The sequence below is a fragment of the Diuraphis noxia genome, unplaced genomic scaffold (assembly GCF_037042655.1).
Source record: "Diuraphis noxia isolate RWA-SAM2 unplaced genomic scaffold, SU_Dnox_SAM2 contig0011, whole genome shotgun sequence".
NCBI classification, from domain to species: Eukaryota; Metazoa; Arthropoda; class Insecta; order Hemiptera; family Aphididae; genus Diuraphis; species Diuraphis noxia.
Genome location: NW_028301721.1, coordinates 630,365 through 648,842, shown reverse-complemented (window position 1 = coordinate 648,842; position 18,478 = coordinate 630,365).

The window sequence follows — 18,478 nt, the reverse complement described above, 5'->3', positions numbered from 1 at the left end:
ATATTTTTAACGTTAAGTTCACATTATTTTACATCTAAAACACGTGTTTACAATACATTTGGGTGAATACAAAAAACAGAAAAAAAAATTTGAGAAAAAATGGTGATAATTTCGCTAAATATCGTCTTAAGTCATTTCTATTAAACTAATCATACTTTTTATATTTTTAACGTTAAGTTCACATTATTTTACATCTAAAACACGTATTTACAATACATTTGGGTGAATATAAAAGGTCGTAAAAAAATTTTGAAATACAGGTGATGAATCCGCTAAATATCGTCTTAAGTCATTTCTATTAAACTAATCATACTTTTTATATTTTTAACGTTAAGTTCACATTAATTTACATCTAAAACACGTCTTTACAATACATTTGAGTTAATATAAAAGGTCGTAAAAAAATTTTGAAATACAGGTGATGAATCCGCTAAATATCGTCTTAAGTCATTTCTATTAAACTAATCATACTTTTTATATTTTTAACGTTAAGTTCACATTAATTTACATCTAAAACACGTCTTTACAATACATTTGAGTTAATATAAAAGGTCGTAAAAAAATTTTGAAATACAGGTGATGAATTCGCTAAATATCGTCTTAAGTCATTTCTATTAAAATAATCATACTTTTTATATTTTTAACGTTAAGTTCACATTATTTTACATCTAAAACACGTGTTTACAATACATTTGGGTGAATACAAAAAACAGAAAAAAAAATTTGAGAAAAAATGGTGATAATTTCGCTAAATATCGATTAAAGTCATTTGTATTGAACTAATCATACTTTTTATATTTTTATCGTTAAGTTCACATTATTTTACATCTAAAACACGTATTTACAATACATTTGGGTGAGTACAAAAAATAGAAAAAAAATTTGGGGAAAAATTTGGTAAAAAATGGTGATAATTCCGCTAAATATCGTTTTAAGTCATTTGTATTGAACTAATCATAGTTTTTATATTTTTATCGTTAAGTTCACATAATTTTACATCTAAAACACGTCTTTACAATACATTTGGGTGAATATAGAAGGTCGTAAAAAAATTTTGAAATACAGGTGATGAATCCGCTAAATATCGTCTTAAGTCATTTCTATTAAACTAATCATACTTTTTATATTTTTAACGTTAAGTTCACATTAATTTACATCTAAAACACGTCTTTACAATACATTTGGGTGAATATAAAAGGTCGTAAAAAAATTTTGAAATACAGGTGATGAATCCGCTAAATATCATCTTAAGTCATTTCTATTAAACTAATCATACTTTTTATAGTTTTAACGTTAAATTCACATTATTTTACATCTAAAACACGTCTTTACAATACATTTGAGTTAATATAAAAGGTCGTAAAAAAATTTTGAAATACAGGTGATGAATCCGCTAAATATCGTCTTAAGTCATTTCTATTAAACTAATCATACTTTTTATATTTTTAACGTTAAGTTCACATTATTTTACATCTAAAACACGTCTTTACAATACATTTGGGTGAATATAAAAGGTCGTAAAAAAATTTTGAAATACAGGTGATGAATCCGCTAAAAATCGTCTTAAGTCATTTCTATTAAACTAATCATACTTTTTATATTTTTAACGTTAAGTTCACATTAATTTACATCTAAAACACGTCTTTACAATACATTTGAGTTAATATAAAAGGTCGTAAAAAAATTTTGAAATACAGGTGATGAATTCGCTAAATATCGTCTTAAGTCATTTCTATTAAAATAATCATACTTTTTATATTTTTAACGTTAAGTTCACATTATTTTACATCTAAAACACGTGTTTACAATACATTTGGGTGAATACAAAAAACAGAAAAAAAAATTTGAGAAAAAATGGTGATAATTTCGCTAAATATCGATTAAAGTCATTTGTATTGAACTAATCATACTTTTTATATTTTTATCGTTAAGTTCACATTATTTTACATCTAAAACACGTATTTACAATACATTTGGGTGAGTACAAAAAATAGAAAAAAAATTTGGGAAAAAATTTGGTAAAAAATGGTGATAATTCCGCTAAATATCGTTTAAAGTCATTTCTATTAAACTAATCATACTTTTTATATTTTTATCGTTAAGTTCACATTATTTTACATCTAAAACACGTCTTTACAATACATTTGGGTGAATATAAAAGGTCGTAAAAAAATTTTGAAATACAGGTGATGAATCCGCTAAATATCATCTTAAGTCATTTCTATTAAACTAATCATACTTTTTATAGTTTTAACGTTAAGTTCACATAATTTTACATCTAAAACACGTCTTTACAATACATTTGGGTGAATATAAAAGGTCGTAAAAAAATTTTGAAATACAGGTGATGAATCCGCTAAAAATCGTCTTAAGTCATTTCTATTAAACTAATCATACTTTTTATATTTTTAACGTTAAGTTCACATTAATTTACATCTAAAACACGTCTTTACAATACATTTGAGTTAATATAAAAGGTCGTAAAAAAATTTTGAAATACAGGTGATGAATCCGCTAAATATCGTCTTAAGTCATTTCTATTAAACTAATCATACTTTTTATATTTTTAACGTTAAGTTCACATTATTTTACATCTAAAACACGTCTTTACAATACATTTGGGTGAATATAAAAGGTCGTAAAAAAATTTTGAAATACAGGTGATGAATCCGCTAACAATCGTCTTAAGTCATTTCTATTAAACTAATCATACTTTTTATATTTTTAACGTTAAGTTCACATTAATTTACATCTAAAACACGTCTTTACAATACATTTGAGTTAATATAAAAGGTCGTAAAAAAATTTTGAAATACAGGTGATGAATTCTTTAAATATCGTATTAAGTCATTTCTATTAAACTAATCATACTTTTTATATTTTTAACGTTAAGTTCACATTATTTTACATCTAAAATACGTGTTTACAATACATTTGGATGAATACAAAAAACAGAAAAAAAAATTTGAGAAAAAATGGTGATAATTTCGCTAAATATCGATTAAAGTCATTTGTATTGAACTAATCATACTTTTTATATTTTTATCGTTAAGTTCACATTATTTTACATCTAAAACACGTATTTACAATACATTTGGGTGAGTACAAAAAATAGAAAAAAAATTTGGGAAAAAATTTGGTAAAAAATGGTGATAATTCCGCTAAATATCGTTTAAAGTCATTTGTATTGAACTAATCATAGTTTTTATATTTTTATCGTTAAGTTCACATAATTTTACATCTAAAACACGTCTTTACAATACATTTGGGTGAATATAAAAGGTCGTAAAAAAATTTTGAAATACAGGTGATGAATCCGCTAAAAATCGTCTTAAGTCATTTCTATTAAACTAATCATACTTTTTATATTTTTAACGTTAAGTTCACATTAATTTACATCTAAAACACGTCTTTACAATACATTTGAGTTAATATAAAAGGTCGTAAAAAAATATTGAAATACAGGTGATGAATCCGCTAAATATCGTCTTAAGTCATTTCTATTAAACTAATCATACTTTTTATATTTTTAACGTTAAGTTCACATTATTTTACATCTAAAACACGTCTTTACAATACATTTGGGTGAATATAAAAGGTCGTAAAAAAATTTTGAAATACAGGTGATGAATCCGCTAAAAATCGTCTTAAGTCATTTCTATTAAACTAATCATACTTTTTATATTTTTAACGTTAAGTTCACATTAATTTACATCTAAAACACGTCTTTACAATACATTTGAGTTAATATAAAAGGTCGTAAAAAAATTTTGAAATACAGGTGATGAATTCTTTAAATATCGTCTTAAGTCATTTCTATTAAACTAATCATACTTTTTATATTTTTAACGTTAAGTTCACATTATTTTACATCTAAAACACGTGTTTACAATACATTTGGATGAATACAAAAAACAGAAAAAAAAATTTGAGAAAAAATGGTGATAATTTCGCTAAATATCGATTAAAGTCATTTGTATTGAACTAATCATACTTTTTATATTTTTATCGTTAAGTTCACATTATTTTACATCTAAAACACGTATTTACAATACATTTGGGTGAGTACAAAAAATAGAAAAAAAATTTGGGAAAAAATTTGGTAAAAAATGGTGATAATTCCGCTAAATATCGTTTAAAGTCATTTGTATTGAACTAATCATAGTTTTTATATTTTTATCGTTAAGTTCACATAATTTTACATCTAAAACACGTCTTTACAATACATTTGGGTGAATATAAAAGGTCGTAAAAAAATTTTGAAATACAGGTGATGAATCCGCTAAATATCGTCTTAAGTCATTTCTATTAAACTAATCATACTTTTTATATTTTTAACGTTAAGTTCACATTATTTTACATCTAAAACACGTGTTTACAATACATTTGGGTGAATACAAAAAATAGAAAAAAAATTTGGGAAAAAATTGGGTAAAAAATGGTGATAATTCCGCTAAATATCGTTTAAAGTCATTTGTATTAAACTAATCATACTTTTTATATTTTTATCGTTAAGATCACATAATTTTACATCTAAAACACGTCTTTACAATACATTTGGGTGAATATAAAAGGTCGTAAAAAAATTTTGAAATACAGGTGATGAATCCGCTAAATATTGTCTTAAGTCATTTCTATTAAACTAATCATACTTTTTATATTTTTAACGTTAAGATCACATTATTTTACATCTAAAACACGTGTTTACAAAACATTTGGGTGAATACAAAAAATTGAAAAAAAATTTGGTAAAAAATGGTGATAATTCCGCTAAATATCGTTTGAAGTCATTTGTATTGAACTAATCATAGTTTTTATATTTTTATCGTTAAGTTCACATATTTTTACATCTAAAACACGTCTTTACAATACATTTGGGTGAATATAAAAGGTCGTAAAAAAGTTTTGAAATACAGGTGATGAATCCGCTAAAAATCGTCTTAAGTCATTTCTATTAAACTAATCATACTTTTTATATTTTTAACGTTAAGTTCACATTAATTTACATCTAAAACACGTCTTTACAATACATTTGAGTTAATATAAAAGGTCGTAAAAAAATTTTGAAATACAGGTGATGAATCCGCTAAATATCGTCTTAAGTCATTTCTATTAAACTAATCATACTTTTTATATTTTTAACGTTAAGTTCACATTATTTTACATCTAAAACACGTCTTTACAATACATTTGGGTGAATATAAAAGGTCGTAAAAAAATTTTGAAATACAGGTGATGAATCCGCTAAAAATCGTCTTAAGTCATTTCTATTAAACTAATCATACTTTTTATATTTTTAACGTTAAGTTCACATTAATTTACATCTAAAACACGTCTTTACAATACATTTGAGTTAATATAAAAGGTCGTAAAAAAATTTTGAAATACAGGTGATGAATTCTTTAAATATCGTCTTAAGTCATTTCTATTAAACTAATCATACTTTTTATATTTTTAACGTTAAGTTCACATTATTTTACATCTAAAATACGTGTTTACAATACATTTGGATGAATACAAAAAACAGAAAAAAAAATTTGAGAAAAAATGGTGATAATTTCGCTAAATATCGATTAAAGTCATTTGTATTGAACTAATCATACTTTTTATATTTTTATCGTTAAGTTCACATTATTTTACATCTAAAACACGTATTTACAATACATTTGGGTGAGTACAAAAAATAGAAAAAAAATTTGGGAAAAAATTTGGTAAAAAATGGTGATAATTCCGCTAAATATCGTTTAAAGTCATTTGTATTGAACTAATCATAGTTTTTATATTTTTATCGTTAAGTTCACATAATTTTACATCTAAAACACGTCTTTACAATACATTTGGGTGAATATAAAAGGTCGTAAAAAAATTTTGAAATACAGGTGATGAATCCGCTAAAAATCGTCTTAAGTCATTTCTATTAAACTAATCATACTTTTTATATTTTTAACGTTAAGTTCACATTAATTTACATCTAAAACACGTCTTTACAATACATTTGAGTTAATATAAAAGGTCGTAAAAAAATATTGAAATACAGGTGATGAATCCGCTAAATATCGTCTTAAGTCATTTCTATTAAACTAATCATACTTTTTATATTTTTAACGTTAAGTTCACATTATTTTACATCTAAAACACGTCTTTACAATACATTTGGGTGAATATAAAAGGTCGTAAAAAAATTTTGAAATACAGGTGATGAATCCGCTAAAAATCGTCTTAAGTCATTTCTATTAAACTAATCATACTTTTTATATTTTTAACGTTAAGTTCACATTAATTTACATCTAAAACACGTCTTTACAATACATTTGAGTTAATATAAAAGGTCGTAAAAAAATTTTGAAATACAGGTGATGAATTCTTTAAATATCGTCTTAAGTCATTTCTATTAAACTAATCATACTTTTTATATTTTTAACGTTAAGTTCACATTATTTTACATCTAAAACACGTGTTTACAATACATTTGGATGAATACAAAAAACAGAAAAAAAAATTTGAGAAAAAATGGTGATAATTTCGCTAAATATCGATTAAAGTCATTTGTATTGAACTAATCATACTTTTTATATTTTTATCGTTAAGTTCACATTATTTTACATCTAAAACACGTATTTACAATACATTTGGGTGAGTACAAAAAATAGAAAAAAAATTTGGGAAAAAATTTGGTAAAAAATGGTGATAATTCCGCTAAATATCGTTTAAAGTCATTTGTATTGAACTAATCATAGTTTTTATATTTTTATCGTTAAGTTCACATAATTTTACATCTAAAACACGTCTTTACAATACATTTGGGTGAATATAAAAGGTCGTAAAAAAATTTTGAAATACAGGTGATGAATCCGCTAAATATCGTCTTAAGTCATTTCTATTAAACTAATCATACTTTTTATATTTTTAACGTTAAGTTCACATTATTTTACATCTAAAACACGTGTTTACAATACATTTGGGTGAATACAAAAAATAGAAAAAAAATTTGGGAAAAAATTGGGTAAAAAATGGTGATAATTCCGCTAAATATCGTTTAAAGTCATTTGTATTGAACTAATCATACTTTTTATATTTTTATCGTTACGTTCACATAATTTTACATCTAATACACGTCTTTACAATACATTTGGGTGAATATAAAAGGTCATAAAAAAATTTTGAAATACAGGTGATAATTCCGCTAAATATCGTTTAAAGTCATTTGTATTGAACTAATCATACTTTTTATATTTTTATCGTTAAGTTCACATTATTTTACATCTAAAACACGTATTTACAATACATTTGGGTGAATACAAAAAATAGAAAAAAAATTTGGTAAAAAATGGTGATAATTCCGCTAAATATCGTTTAAAGTCATTTGTATTGAACTAATCATACTTTTTATATTTTTATCGTTAAGTTCACATTATTTTACATCTAAAACACGTCTTTACAATACATTTGGGTGAATATAAAAGGTCGTAAAAAAATTTTGAAATACAGGTGATGAATCCGCTAAATATCGTCTTAAGTCATTTCTATTAAACTAATCATACTTTTTATATTTTTAACGTTAAGTTCACATTATTTTACATTTAAAACACGTATTTACAATACATTTGGGTATATACAAAAAATAGAAAAAAAATTTGGTAAAAAATGGTGATAATTCCGCTAAATATCGTTTAAAGTCATTTGTATTGAACTAATCATACTTTTTATATTTTTATCGTTAAGTTCACATTATTTTACATCTAAAACACGTCTTTACAATACATTTGGGTGAATATAAAAGGTCGTAAAAAAATTTTGAAATAAGTCATTTCTATTAAACTAATCATACTTTTTATATTTTTAACGTTAAGTTCACATTATTTTACATCTAAAACACGAGTTTACAATACATTTGGGTGAATACAAAAAATAGAAAAAAAATTTGGTATAAAATGGTGATAATTCCGCTAAATATCGTTTAAAGTCATTTGTATTGAACTAATCATACTTTTTATATTTTTATCGTTAAGTTCACATTATTAAACATCTAAAACACGTGTTTACAATACATTTGGGTGAATACAAAAAATAGAAAAAAAATTTGGGAAAAAATTGGGTAAAAAATGGTGATAATTCCGCTAAATATCGTTTAAAGTCATTTGTATTAAACTAATCATACTTTTTATATTTTTATCGTTAAGATCACATAATTTTACATCTAAAACACGTCTTTACAATACATTTGGGTGAATATAAAAGGTCGTAAAAAAATTTTGAAATACAGGTGATGAATCCGCTAAATATTGTCTTAAGTCATTTCTATTAAACTAATCATACTTTTTATATTTTTAACGTTAAGATCACATTATTTTACATCTAAAACACGTGTTTACAAAACATTTGGGTGAATACAAAAAATTGAAAAAAAATTTGGTAAAAAATGGTGATAATTCCGCTAAATATCGTTTGAAGTCATTTGTATTGAACTAATCATAGTTTTTATATTTTTATCGTTAAGTTCACATATTTTTACATCTAAAACACGTCTTTACAATACATTTGGGTGAATATAAAAGGTCGTAAAAAAGTTTTGAAATACAGGTGATGAATCCGCTAAAAATCGTCTTAAGTCATTTCTATTAAACTAATCATACTTTTTATATTTTTAACGTTAAGTTCACATTAATTTACATCTAAAACACGTCTTTACAATACATTTGAGTTAATATAAAAGGTCGTAAAAAAATTTTGAAATACAGGTGATGAATCCGCTAAATATCGTCTTAAGTCATTTCTATTAAACTAATCATACTTTTTATATTTTTAACGTTAAGTTCACATTATTTTACATCTAAAACACGTCTTTACAATACATTTGGGTGAATATAAAAGGTCGTAAAAAAATTTTGAAATACAGGTGATGAATCCGCTAAAAATCGTCTTAAGTCATTTCTATTAAACTAATCATACTTTTTATATTTTTAACGTTAAGTTCACATTAATTTACATCTAAAACACGTCTTTACAATACATTTGAGTTAATATAAAAGGTCGTAAAAAAATTTTGAAATACAGGTGATGAATTCTTTAAATATCGTCTTAAGTCATTTCTATTAAACTAATCATACTTTTTATATTTTTAACGTTAAGTTCACATTATTTTACATCTAAAATACGTGTTTACAATACATTTGGATGAATACAAAAAACAGAAAAAAAAATTTGAGAAAAAATGGTGATAATTTCGCTAAATATCGATTAAAGTCATTTGTATTGAACTAATCATACTTTTTATATTTTTATCGTTAAGTTCACATTATTTTACATCTAAAACACGTATTTACAATACATTTGGGTGAGTACAAAAAATAGAAAAAAAATTTGGGAAAAAATTTGGTAAAAAATGGTGATAATTCCGCTAAATATCGTTTAAAGTCATTTGTATTGAACTAATCATAGTTTTTATATTTTTATCGTTAAGTTCACATAATTTTACATCTAAAACACGTCTTTACAATACATTTGGGTGAATATAAAAGGTCGTAAAAAAATTTTGAAATACAGGTGATGAATCCGCTAAAAATCGTCTTAAGTCATTTCTATTAAACTAATCATACTTTTTATATTTTTAACGTTAAGTTCACATTAATTTACATCTAAAACACGTCTTTACAATACATTTGAGTTAATATAAAAGGTCGTAAAAAAATATTGAAATACAGGTGATGAATCCGCTAAATATCGTCTTAAGTCATTTCTATTAAACTAATCATACTTTTTATATTTTTAACGTTAAGTTCACATTAATTTACATCTAAAACACGTCTTTACAATACATTTGAGTTAATATAAAAGGTCGTAAAAAAATTTTGAAATACAGGTGATGAATTCTTTAAATATCGTCTTAAGTCATTTCTATTAAACTAATCATACTTTTTATATTTTTAACGTTAAGTTCACATTATTTTACATCTAAAACACGTGTTTACAATACATTTGGATGAATACAAAAAACAGAAAAAAAAATTTGAGAAAAAATGGTGATAATTTCGCTAAATATCGATTAAAGTCATTTGTATTGAACTAATCATACTTTTTATATTTTTATCGTTAAGTTCACATTATTTTACATCTAAAACACGTATTTACAATACATTTGGGTGAGTACAAAAAATAGAAAAAAAATTTGGGAAAAAATTTGGTAAAAAATGGTGATAATTCCGCTAAATATCGTTTAAAATCATTTGTATTGAACTAATCATAGTTTTTATATTTTTATCGTTAAGTTCACATAATTTTACATCTAAAACACGTCTTTACAATACATTTGGGTGAATATAAAAGGTCGTAAAAAAATTTTGAAATACAGGTGATGAATCCGCTAAATATCGTCTTAAGTCATTTCTATTAAACTAATCATACTTTTTATATTTTTAACGTTAAGTTCACATTATTTTACATCTAAAACACGTGTTTACAATACATTTGGGTGAATACAAAAAATAGAAAAAAAATTTGGGAAAAAATTGGGTAAAAAATGGTGATAATTCCGCTAAATATCGTTTAAAGTCATTTGTATTGAACTAATCATACTTTTTATATTTTTATCGTTACGTTCACATAATTTTACATCTAATACACGTCTTTACAATACATTTGGGTGAATATAAAAGGTCATAAAAAAATTTTGAAATACAGGTGATAATTCCGCTAAATATCGTTTAAAGTCATTTGTATTGAACTAATCATACTTTTTATATTTTTATCGTTAAGTTCACATTATTTTACATCTAAAACACGTATTTACAATACATTTGGGTGAATACAAAAAATAGAAAAAAAATTTGGTAAAAAATGGTGATAATTCCGCTAAATATCGTTTAAAGTCATTTGTATTGAACTAATCATACTTTTTATATTTTTATCGTTAAGTTCACATTATTTTACATCTAAAACACGTCTTTACAATACATTTGGGTGAATATAAAAGGTCGTAAAAAAATTTTGAAATACAGGTGATGAATCCGCTAAATATCGTCTTAAGTCATTTCTATTAAACTAATCATACTTTTTATATTTTTAACGTTAAGTTCACATTATTTTACATTTAAAACACGTATTTACAATACATTTGGGTATATACAAAAAATAGAAAAAAAATTTGGTAAAAAATGGTGATAATTCCGCTAAATATCGTTTAAAGTCATTTGTATTGAACTAATCATACTTTTTATATTTTTATCGTTAAGTTCACATTATTTTACATCTAAAACACGTCTTTACAATACATTTGGGTGAATATAAAAGGTCGTAAAAAAATTTTGAAATAAGTCATTTCTATTAAACTAATCATACTTTTTATATTTTTAACGTTAAGTTCACATTATTTTACATCTAAAACACGAGTTTACAATACATTTGGGTGAATACAAAAAATAGAAAAAAAATTTGGTATAAAATGGTGATAATTCCGCTAAATATCGTTTAAAGTCATTTGTATTGAACTAATCATACTTTTTATATTTTTATCGTTAAGTTCACATTATTTTACATCTAAAACACGTATTTACAATACATTTGGGTGAATACAAAAAATAGAAAAAAAATTTGGTAAAAAATGGTGATAATTCCGCTAAATATCGTTTAAAGTCATTTGTATTGAACTAATCATACTTTTTATATTTTTATCGTTAAGTTCACATTATTTTACATCTAAAACACGTCTTTACAATACATTTGGGTGAATATAAAAGGTCGTAAAAAAATTTTGAAATACAGGTGATGAATCCGCTAAATATCGTCTTAAGTCATTTCTATTAAACTAATCATACTTTTTATATTTTTAACGTTAAGTTCACATTATTTTACATCTAAAACACGTATTTACAATACATTTGGGTGAATACAAAAAATAGAAAAAAAATTTGGGAAAAAATTGGGTAAAAAATGGTGATAATTCCGCTAAATATCGTTTAAAGTCATTTGTATTGAACTAATCATACTTTTTATATTTTTATCGTTAAGTTCACATAATTTTACATCTAAAACACGTCTTTACAATGCATTTGGGTGAATATAAAAGGTCGAAAAAAATTTTGAAATACAGGTGATGAAACCGCTAAATATCGTCTTAAGTCATTTCTATTAAACTAATCATACTTTTTATATTTTTAACGTTAAGTTCACATTATTTTACATCTAAAACACGTGTTTACAATACATTTGGATGAATACAAAAAACAGAAAAAAAAATTTGAGAAAAAATGGTGATAATTTCGCTAAATATCGATTAAAGTCATTTGTATTGAACTAATCATACTTTTTATATTTTTATCGTTAAGTTCACATTATTTTACATCTAAAACACGTATTTACAATACATTTGGGTGAGTACAAAAAATAGAAAAAAAATTTGGGAAAAAATTTGGTAAAAAATGGTGATAATTCCGCTAAATATCGTTTAAAGTCATTTGTATTGAACTAATCATAGTTTTTATATTTTTATCGTTAAGTTCACATAATTTTACATCTAAAACACGTCTTTACAATACATTTGGGTGAATATAAAAGGTCGTAAAAAAATTTTGAAATACAGGTGATGAATCCGCTAAATATCGTTTAAAGTCATTTGTATTGAACTAATCATACTTTTTATATTTTTATCGTTAAGTTCACATTATTTTACATCTAAAACACGTATTTACAATACATTTGGGTGAATACAAAAAATAGAAAAAAAATTTGGTAAAAAATGGTGATAATTCCGCTAAATATCGTTTAAAGTCATTTGTATTGAACTAATCATACTTTTTATATTTTTATCGTTAAGTTCACATTATTTTACATCTAAAACACGTCTTTACAATACATTTGGGTGAATATAAAAGGTCGTAAAAAAATTTTGAAATACAGGTGATGAATCCGCTAAATATCGTCTTAAGTCATTTCTATTAAACTAATCATACTTTTTATATTTTTAACGTTAAGTTCACATTATTTTACATTTAAAACACGTATTTACAATACATTTGGGTATATACAAAAAATAGAAAAAAAATTTGGTAAAAAATGGTGATAATTCCGCTAAATATCGTTTAAAGTCATTTGTATTGAACTAATCATACTTTTTATATTTTTATCGTTAAGTTCACATTATTTTACATCTAAAACACGTCTTTACAATACATTTGGGTGAATATAAAAGGTCGTAAAAAAATTTTGAAATAAGTCATTTCTATTAAACTAATCATACTTTTTATATTTTTAACGTTAAGTTCACATTATTTTACATCTAAAACACGAGTTTACAATACATTTGGGTGAATACAAAAAATAGAAAAAAAATTTGGTATAAAATGGTGATAATTCCGCTAAATATCGTTTAAAGTCATTTGTATTGAACTAATCATACTTTTTATATTTTTATCGTTAAGTTCACATTATTTTACATCTAAAACACGTATTTACAATACATTTGGGTGAATACAAAAAATAGAAAAAAAATTTGGTAAAAAATGGTGATAATTCCGCTAAATATCGTTTAAAGTCATTTGTATTGAACTAATCATACTTTTTATATTTTTATCGTTAAGTTCACATTATTTTACATCTAAAACACGTCTTTACAATACATTTGGGTGAATATAAAAGGTCGTAAAAAAATTTTGAAATACAGGTGATGAATCCGCTAAATATCGTCTTAAGTCATTTCTATTAAACTAATCATACTTTTTATATTTTTAACGTTAAGTTCACATTATTTTACATCTAAAACACGTATTTACAATACATTTGGGTGAATACAAAAAATAGAAAAAAAATTTGGGAAAAAATTGGGTAAAAAATGGTGATAATTCCGCTAAATATCGTTTAAAGTCATTTGTATTGAACTAATCATACTTTTTATATTTTTATCGTTAAGTTCACATAATTTTACATCTAAAACACGTCTTTACAATGCATTTGGGTGAATATAAAAGGTCGAAAAAAATTTTGAAATACAGGTGATGAAACCGCTAAATATCGTCTTAAGTCATTTCTATTAAACTAATCATACTTTTTATATTTTTAACGTTAAGTTCACATTATTTTACATCTAAAACACGAGTTTACAATACATTTGGGTGAATACAAAAAATAGAAAAAAAATTTGGTAAAAAATGGTGATAATTCCGCTAAATATCGTTTAAAGTCATTTGTATTGAACTAATCATACTTTTTATATTTTTATCGTTAAGTTCACATTATTTTACATCTAAAACACGTATTTACAATACATTTGGGTGAATACAAAAAATAGAAAAAAAATTTGGTAAAAAATGGTGATAATTCCGCTAAATATCGTTTAAAGTCATTTGTATTGAACTAATCATACTTTTTATATTTTTATCGTTAAGTTCACATTATTTTACATCTAAAACACGTCTTTACAATACATTTGGGTGAATATAAAAGGTCGTAAAAAAATTTTGAAATACAGGTGATGAATCCGCTAAATATCGTCTTAAGTCATTTCTATTAAACTAATCATACTTTTTATATTTTTAACGTTAAGTTCACATTATTTTACATCTAAAACACGTATTTACAATACATTTGGGTGAATACAAAAAATAGAAAAAAAATTTGGGAAAAAATTGGGTAAAAAATGGTGATAATTCCGCTAAATATCGTTTAAAGTCATTTGTATTGAACTAATCATACTTTTTATATTTTTATCGTTAAGTTCACATAATTTTACATCTAAAACACGTCTTTACAATGCATTTGGGTGAATATAAAAGGTCGAAAAAAATTTTGAAATACAGGTGATGAAACCGCTAAATATCGTCTTAAGTCATTTCTATTAAACTAATCATACTTTTTATATTTTTAACGTTAAGTTCACATTATTTTACATCTAAAACACGTGTTTACAATACATTTGGATGAATACAAAAAACAGAAAAAAAAATTTGAGAAAAAATGGTGATAATTTCGCTAAATATCGATTAAAGTCATTTGTATTGAACTAATCATACTTTTTATATTTTTATCGTTAAGTTCACATTATTTTACATCTAAAACACGTATTTACAATACATTTGGGTGAGTACAAAAAATAGAAAAAAAATTTGGGAAAAAATTTGGTAAAAAATGGTGATAATTCCGCTAAATATCGTTTAAAGTCATTTGTATTGAACTAATCATAGTTTTTATATTTTTATCGTTAAGTTCACATAATTTTACATCTAAAACACGTCTTTACAATACATTTGGGTGAATATAAAAGGTCGTAAAAAAATTTTGAAATACAGGTGATGAATCCGCTAAATATCGTCTTAAGTCATTTCTATTAAACTAATCATACTTTTTATATTTTTAACGTTAAGTTCACATTATTTTACATCTAAAACACGTGTTTACAATACATTTGGGTGAATACAAAAAATAGAAAAAAAATTTGGGAAAAAATTGGGTAAAAAATGGTGATAATTCCGCTAAATATCGTTTAAAGTCATTTGTATTGAACTAATCATACTTTTTATATTTTTATCGTTACGTTCACATAATTTTACATCTAATACACGTCTTTACAATACATTTGGGTGAATATAAAAGGTCATAAAAAAATTTTGAAATACAGGTGATAATTCCGCTAAATATCGTTTAAAGTCATTTGTATTGAACTAATCATACTTTTTATATTTTTATCGTTAAGTTCACATTATTTTACATCTAAAACACGTATTTACAATACATTTGGGTGAATACAAAAAATAGAAAAAAAATTTGGTAAAAAATGGTGATAATTCCGCTAAATATCGTTTAAAGTCATTTGTATTGAACTAATCATACTTTTTATATTTTTATCGTTAAGTTCACATTATTTTACATCTAAAACACGTCTTTACAATACATTTGGGTGAATATAAAAGGTCGTAAAAAAATTTTGAAATACAGGTGATGAATCCGCTAAATATCGTCTTAAGTCATTTCTATTAAACTAATCATACTTTTTATATTTTTAACGTTAAGTTCACATTATTTTACATTTAAAACACGTATTTACAATACATTTGGGTATATACAAAAAATAGAAAAAAAATTTGGTAAAAAATGGTGATAATTCCGCTAAATATCGTTTAAAGTCATTTGTATTGAACTAATCATACTTTTTATATTTTTATCGTTAAGTTCACATTATTTTACATCTAAAACACGTCTTTACAATACATTTGGGTGAATATAAAAGGTCGTAAAAAAATTTTGAAATAAGTCATTTCTATTAAACTAATCATACTTTTTATATTTTTAACGTTAAGTTCACATTATTTTACATCTAAAACACGAGTTTACAATACATTTGGGTGAATACAAAAAATAGAAAAAAAATTTGGTATAAAATGGTGATAATTCCGCTAAATATCGTTTAAAGTCATTTGTATTGAACTAATCATACTTTTTATATTTTTATCGTTAAGTTCACATTATTTTACATCTAAAACACGTATTTACAATACATTTGGGTGAATACAAAAAATAGAAAAAAAATTTGGTAAAAAATGGTGATAATTCCGCTAAATATCGTTTAAAGTCATTTGTATTGAACTAATCATACTTTTTATATTTTTATCGTTAAGTTCACATTATTTTACATCTAAAACACGTCTTTACAATACATTTGGGTGAATATAAAAGGTCGTAAAAAAATTTTGAAATACAGGTGATGAATCCGCTAAATATCGTCTTAAGTCATTTCTATTAAACTAATCATACTTTTTATATTTTTAACGTTAAGTTCACATTATTTTACATCTAAAACACGTATTTACAATACATTTGGGTGAATACAAAAAATAGAAAAAAAATTTGGGAAAAAATTGGGTAAAAAATGGTGATAATTCCGCTAAATATCGTTTAAAGTCATTTGTATTGAACTAATCATACTTTTTATATTTTTATCGTTAAGTTCACATAATTTTACATCTAAAACACGTCTTTACAATGCATTTGGGTGAATATAAAAGGTCGAAAAAAATTTTGAAATACAGGTGATGAAACCGCTAAATATCGTCTTAAGTCATTTCTATTAAACTAATCATACTTTTTATATTTTTAACGTTAAGTTCACATTATTTTACATCTAAAACACGAGTTTACAATACATTTGGGTGAATACAAAAAATAGAAAAAAAATTTGGTAAAAAATGGTGATAATTCCGCTAAATATCGTTTAAAGTCATTTGTATTGAACTAATCATACTTTTTATATTTTTATCGTTAAGTTCACATTATTTTACATCTAAAACACGTATTTACAATACATTTGGGTGAATACAAAAAATAGGAAAAAAATTTGGGAAAAAATTTAATAAAAAATGGTGATAATTCCGCTAAATATCGTTTAAAGTCATTTGTATTGAACTAATCATACTTTTTGTATTTTTATCGTTAAGTTCACATTATTTTACATCTAAAACACGTCTTTACAATACATTTGGGTGAATATAAAAGGTCGTAAAAAAATTTTGAAATACAGGTGATGAATCCGCTAAAAATCGTCTTAAGTCATTTCTATTAAACTAATCATACTTTTTATATTTTTAACGTTAAGTTCACATTAATTTACATCTAAAACACGTCTTTACAATACATTTGAGTTAATACAAAAAATTGAAAAAAAATTTGGTAAAAAATGGTGATAATTCCGCTAAATATCGTTTGAAGTCATTTGTATTGAACTAATCATAGTTTTTATATTTTTATCGTTAAGTTCACATATTTTTACATCTAAAACACGTCTTTACAATACATTTGGGTGAATATAAAAGGTCGTAAAAAAGTTTTGAAATACAGGTGATGAATCCGCTAAAAATCGTCTTAAGTCATTTCTATTAAACTAATCATACTTTTTATATTTTTAACGTTAAGTTCACATTATTTTACATCTAAAACACGTCTTTACAATACATTTGGGTGAATATAAAAGGTCGTAAAAAAATTTTGAAATACAGGTGATGAATCCGCTAAAAATCGTCTTAAGTCATTTCTATTAAACTAATCATACTTTTTATATTTTTAACGTTAAGTTCACATTAATTTACATCTAAAACACGTCTTTACAATACATTTGAGTTAATATAAAAGGTCGTAAAAAAATTTTGAAATACAGGTGATGAATTCTTTAAATATCGTCTTAAGTCATTTCTATTAAACTAATCATACTTTTTATATTTTTAACGTTAAGTTCACATTATTTTACATCTAAAATACGTGTTTACAATACATTTGGATGAATACAAAAAACAGAAAAAAAAATTTGAGAAAAAATGGTGATAATTTCGCTAAATATCGATTAAAGTCATTTGTATTGAACTAATCATACTTTTTATATTTTTATCGTTAAGTTCACATTATTTTACATCTAAAACACGTATTTACAATACATTTGGGTGAGTACAAAAAATAGAAAAAAAATTTGGGAAAAAATTTGGTAAAAAATGGTGATAATTCCGCT